This window comes from Fukomys damarensis, unplaced genomic scaffold (genome assembly GCF_012274545.1).
Source record: "Fukomys damarensis isolate Sample0158 unplaced genomic scaffold, DMR_v1.0_HiC HiC_scaffold_23, whole genome shotgun sequence".
Classification (NCBI taxonomy): Eukaryota; Metazoa; Chordata; class Mammalia; order Rodentia; family Bathyergidae; genus Fukomys; species Fukomys damarensis.
This window is the reverse complement of record NW_022900935.1, coordinates 62,241,608-62,247,607: the sequence shown is the minus strand read 5'-3', so window position 1 is coordinate 62,247,607 and position 6,000 is coordinate 62,241,608. Positions and strand designations below refer to the sequence as shown.

The 6,000-nt window shown below is 56.9% G+C and overlaps 1 protein-coding gene across 1 annotated transcript in view; it reads left to right on the top strand.

Moving 5' to 3' along the window:
• Rbfox3 (RNA binding fox-1 homolog 3) overlaps positions 1-6,000 on the top strand; it is a 287,546-nt gene that overhangs the window by 216,857 nt on the left and 64,689 nt on the right. The gene's annotated exons all lie outside the window — the stretch shown is intronic.

Genomic DNA, 6,000 nt, shown 5'->3' with positions numbered 1-6,000 from the left:
CGGGCCACACGCTCGGTGGGACTGCTGAGGGCGCCCCGGTGCTCCGGCCCGAGAGGGGGCTGGGGCCGGACTTTTTCGGTCTGCGGGACTGCGCAGGAAGCTCCGGGCTGGAGGGGAAAGCGGGCAGGCAGGAAAAGAAGCGACCCCCCACCCTCCATCTCCAGGATGCCCCATGGGGGGCGGAGTCTCAACATTGGCCTTCCTGGCAGTCAGGGCGGGGAGGCGGGGGTCCCGCATTCCCACCCAATGCGGAGTCAGTGCGGTCGGTCCCAAGCTCGCACTAGAGCCGAGGGGGGACTCCCTCTCCCCCTTCAGGCCCTCGGCGCTGGACTCCCGGTGCCATTGTGGCCAGAGCCTGCCTGGGGCTGCAGTACCCTGGCCTCACCCACTCTTAACTGCCCACACTTCCGGGCCTGCCCTTCCACCCCTCCAGCTTTCCCCCTGTTCACACCCTCGTCCTCTACTCGGCCTGCACGGTGGGGGTGGCTGCTGGGGAGGCCTGGTGGGACAGTGAAAAGCTTAATCTGCCGTCCTGGGGCCTGCTTGGCCCAGTGAGAGGGCTCCATTTGCACCGTGATGGGCGCGGAGATGGGAGGTACAGGGCATCCACCCCAAGGCAGCATGTCAGGGTCAGGCCGGGCAGGGGCCCTAAAGTGAGGTTGCTCTTACCCTCCCCAATGAACACCTGGAGCTAAATGGAGAGTGAGTGTGCTTTTTGGATTCCCTGAGACTCTAGGTGGGCCTGGCCTTTGGGCAGTGGGCACTTGTCTGCCTATGCCTCTTGATCTCTCCAGGGAGCCACAGGAAGTGGCTGAGGTACGCCTATGGACATGGTGAAGGTGGGGCCCCCAGAAGTGGACCAGGGCAGCTACCCCCTGCCTGGGCTGCTAGGCACTTGGGTCGGCCCTTTACCAGGGTCCCTGCAGTGAGAATTGTCAGGCGTACTGGCCACTGCAGAAGAAAAGATGGGACCGCCTGGGACTGTGTGATGGGATGCACCAGAGGGTGCCTAGAAGTGGACTGTGACCCTGAGCTCTTGGCCCTTGCTCTCACCTTGCGGGGACATTCAGGGATTCCTGGACACAACCTAGGAGCTTTTAGGGGAGCTTTTGGGATTCCCCCAGACCCACAGGCAAGAGGTTGTCCGGCCCAGGCCACTGCTGATTTCCAGTTGTCACTGAGACAGGATGTGTATGGGAAGCCAGTTTTCCAGCTGCTCCTTCATTCCATGAGCTTAAGACTCCCCCAGGGGTTTCTGACACGGGCTGAAGACTCGTGTTCCTAACCGCTCCCAGGTGAAACCACTCAGGGTAGGCTCCTTGGAGCCAGGATCTGCCCCACGGCCAGCCATTCAGGCAGGACTGTTCTGGGAGGCTGGAAGCAAGGCTCTGTGATCCATAGGCAGGCACGGGCTTTGGAGAATGAGTCTTGGACTAATCCACGGTTTGTTGGTTGTGTTTTCTTAAGCAAGTCACTTGACCACTCTGAACCTCAGTGTCTTCCTTGGACACATAGTCCTCCAAAGCGGAGCACCAGGGAGAGTGAAGATGAATAAGGACAGACAGAAAATGGCGGCCTTAATAGAGTCAGCCCAGTGTGCATAGTTGAGATGAATCCACCGGCAGGACCTGTGGAGTAGACCAGCCTTATTGCTACAGGGCTAGTGTTGTATCCCTGGCTGGTGACATTTGAAGGTATCGGTAGGGGCACTGAAAAGGCAAAAATACTTCACGTGAGCTGTACCCGTCCGAGATGGGCACCAGCGGTGGGCAGAATGTGCATGGAAAGGCCAGTATGTGCCCACTGCACCAGGCTTAGAAGCACCCCATTTCCTTCTCAGGCCACAGTTCTACAAGGTGTCCAGCCATGCTGGTGTGTGCGTGAATCTAGAAGGCAGCCGTGTCATGGCTGTTGCGGGTGCACATTTTTATGGGTGCACACACAGATTTGGCGGTCTAGGGCCATTACAAAGCAAATAATGCATTTAGTTTGGGACTCTGCTTGTCCCAAACCACATTTGGAAAGAGACGGTGTACTGTGTCCTCCGAAGGGGATGTCACACATGAGGCAGGACCAGGGGCCGCACCAGCAAGGCCTCAGGAATGAGAGCTCACCTCCTCTGGTCCCTCGTAGGGGCTTTGGGTCCCCTCCTGAGTGTGTGTTGGTGCCATGTGTGGGCTGTGCATTCAGTCTAATGGCACATTTGATATCAGGAGCAGAAGACGTGAAATCAAGCAAGACAAGAGACGTAGTTGGAGGCACATTAAAATGCAGCATTTAAACAAGCAAGCTTCCTGAACCTGTATGTATCCTTCAGAGTGGGAATTTAAAAAATAAAACCTCAACCAGAGGAATTCCATTCTCTCCACTGCAGCATTGTTAACCATTTTCTGTTGGGAAGGGCTGGACCCCAGGTAGACTGGGGAGGGGGCTGTGTCCCCTCTGAGACACCCAGTTCTATAATTAATTAGAGGCGCCTGTTGTCCTTGTCAGCCTCACTCAGCAATGGTGGTGATATTTTTTGGTTCTAACCACCCGCGGGAGGACTTCGGGTCAACACCAGGGTAAATCCAGTTTCGTTAGGGCTCTGGCATTTGATAGGAGCTCATGGGAGTTGGGCCTGGGACTCACTATGTGTCCACTAGTGTGGCCTTCCTTTGGCTCTTCTGACTGCTCAGCCCACCACCAGTGTCACACTTAGGGACACCATGGGCACTTGCTACATGGGAGCAGCTCGGCTCCCTGCCAGGCCACCCCAGGGGATGGGCCCCCTGTGTATCTGGCCCCTCCTGGGGACCCTGAGGCCACTACCCTCTGGTGCATTGCACCAGCAGGAGGTAGGACTGACGCTGGTCACCTTTCAGAGCAAGAAGGGCTTTATCGGACACCAGAACAACAGCAAGATGTCCTGGATACCTTGTCTGGGCAGCATCGAAGGCAGGTATCACAAAATAGGAGGAAAAAACCCCCAGCTCACAAGATGGGATCTTGTCACAGTAATTACTTTATTATTAAACTGCAGTGTCCTATAAAAGAAAATCTTATCAGTCCGTCCGATTGAGAAGCTGGTAAATTGCTCTGGGGAAGAGAGATGTAAGTGCCTCAAGTATGGTACAAGGGAGCATGGGTACGGAGGGAAACAGCAGGCGGGTGCTGGCTGGCAGGAAGGACCTGGGCCTTCTAAGGGGTGCACTGTAAGTTCTGTTGATTTTCCTGCCTCCGTGTACTTAAGGAATAGTCTCCATGGCCGTGGCCAACATCGTCAGCCCCCCGAAGTTGCTGTGGAAGATGTAGCAGATCCTTTGAGTCTCGGGGCTTTGGGGAGTTGTTGATAAGCATGTTTCCAGGGGGAGTGGAGCCAAGGGACTTGGGTGTCTGTTCTGAGATTCATTAGGAGGCTCTCTTATTAAGAATCGTTCCCTCCTTGCCTAGGGTGGGAACACTGCTAATCACAGCAATTTTTAATAAGGATTAATTACCGTAGCCGACGTAACACTGCTTCTCACGCCTTCCTCACACTCCGGGAGTTCAGTCTCAGTTGCCCGAGCTGTGGGTGCATCACTAGCGGGCTTGGTGTGACTCCAGGAGCCCTGTTGGAGACGCATTCACAGCGACACCGCACAGGTCACTGGTGAGTAGCCCATGGCCGGCAGCGTGGAAGGCACAGAGCGGCATTGTGTCCCCTGCACCTTCAGGATGTTGCAGTCCGGATCCTCTGCCTTGCTCGGAACCAGAGTCGCCCTGTGACCTGGAAAATTTAACCAAACAAGCAGTTATGGTCTCTCTAAACTAATCCTCCTGCTGGCACTGTGCCCTCACCCCCAGGACCATTAAGGACAAAGACTGGCCTTGTCACAGCCATCCGCACCAGTGAACCACCTTGACCGGAAGAGCTGACACAGTCCGGTTAGGTCTGCGGGTTCTCCCCGTCTTTCACACCCTGCTCCTGTTTGTCCAGAATCTATTGAGGCTGAACTCTGTGCGTGAAAAGTAGGGGGAACCGAGGTGCAGAGAGGTCCCAGAACGTGCTGTCACAAAGCCACTGAAAAGCAGAGCCTGGCTCCCAGATCGGGCGGCTCAGGTCCCAGCCTAATGAATAATGAGGAGAGAAACTCCCCTTCCGCCCCTCTCAGCCACTTTCTCGACCAGATGCGAAAGAAAGGGTCTCAGCAGAAGCCGCTACATAGCTTGAGCTCTTTCTTGGCTTTCCTGCGGCTCTCGCCTGGGACTCCCCCAACCCTAGCGCCTGAAGATGCTGGGGAGACAGACTCCTGTGTGGGATTCTGTGTGTGGTGTCTTGTCCCCTGGGGTGAGTGGGCTCAGCGCAGAGTGGGAGGTTGGCTGGGCCGGGTTAAGCACGGGCAGGGATGTGGCAGGTCGAGGACAGTGCCAGAGAGGGGAGACCAAAGGGAGAGCTCCACTATGGACTTGCACAGAGCAGCATGGCCAGGGTCCCCATGGGGTGTCCCTGTCCGGGGTGAGGCAGCCTCTATCAGGGCTCTTTATCCAATGTGGCTGGGGCTGGAGAGGGTCAGGGAGAACAGGGTATGTTAGGGCTTCTGTTCCTGGATCCCCCAAAACCTCAGCGTTATAACTGAGTGGACTGAGGTTTGAATCATGGCCTGGTTCCCTAGAATCACAAGAGAAGTGAGTACTTCACCAGCACAACCCGGCACCCAGAAGGGTTAAGAGAAGGGTCCCCTGCCCTGAGGTTCTGGGGTGGAAATCTGGAGGAGGCCGACCCATCCCATCCAAGGACCTGGGTTTGTGCACAGAGCCTGTGTGCTCCCTCCCTGGCTGTCTGGCTGTTACCTTTTAGAGGGACAGTTTTGGCTAGAGAGGGCCAAACCGACAGCCAGTTGGCGGGCTGGGAGGTCAGCAGAGGGCAGAGAGGAGCGCTGCGGCCACGTGGAGGATATGTCTGCAGCCTCTGCTCTCCGCCCTGGTGTGGCAGGGTGCCCGCTGCCTGCCAGACCATCGGGGCACATGCTGGGCCATACAGCTTGGGCAACGTCCACAGCCACTGTCCTTGGAGGAGGTGGAGGCCAACATCCCAGCCCCCGTGCCCCTTCTAACTCCCGCCCTCTGTTCTGGGGATGAAATCCAGAGGTGGCTTGAGGGTTGGGGCATGGGACGTGATAAGCACAGGAAAGGATGGCTGTGCCCTTGGCCAGGCCTGGGAAGTGCCTGTAACCTGGGCATCCAGCTGGGCCCTGGACAGGACACATAGTACTGGAGGCCTGAGGTGGATGGTGCCCCGGGCAGGGCATCCAGAGGGAGTCTGTGGTTCCTGGCCAAGAAGGGGACTTTGTGGTTTGGGGAGGGCTGGGGCATCGAGGACACACACACACACACACACACACACACACCCCAGTGGGGTCTCTCCCTTTGCTCCCCTCCAGCCCACCGTAGCCGTGAGTGTTTTGAGGGCCAATCTCCCTGACCATTCTTCCTCCTCTACCTTTTGCCTTCTTGTCCAGCGCTGCCCCTAGCATTTTCCATGCTTCTAAGCCTCTCTCTCCTCCATTTTCTTCCTTCCTGGCCTCATTTCTCTCTTCTCTCCTGTACTCATTTTCTCTCTGCTTTTGACCCACCTTGCCTCACCTTCTAGGCTCTGGCCACTCCCCCATGCCTGGTGATCAGGGGGTTGGGGACCACGTGTGTGTACCAAGATGCTGTTCACTGACGCCCACAGCACTGACTCTGACTTTTGTGGGATGTGGCCCTGGGTGTCTGAGCCCTCTCCAGGAGAGCCAAACCCATTCCCCAAGGAGTGTGACTTGGCCAGGTGGCCTGGGCTACTAGCTGAGCCCTGGAACCTGCGGGCAGTGGTGACCAGTGACCCAGCTAATCTGCAGGCAGCGGGGACTCTGGCAGCTGCAGCAGAGCTGAGACCTCTGAGGAAATAGAGGCAAGTCCTGACCAGGACCAGGAGCTCCTACAGGGCCAGTGGGGGCCCTGAGCTGCTTGAGGAATAGACAGAAGTGAGAAGGTAAAAGA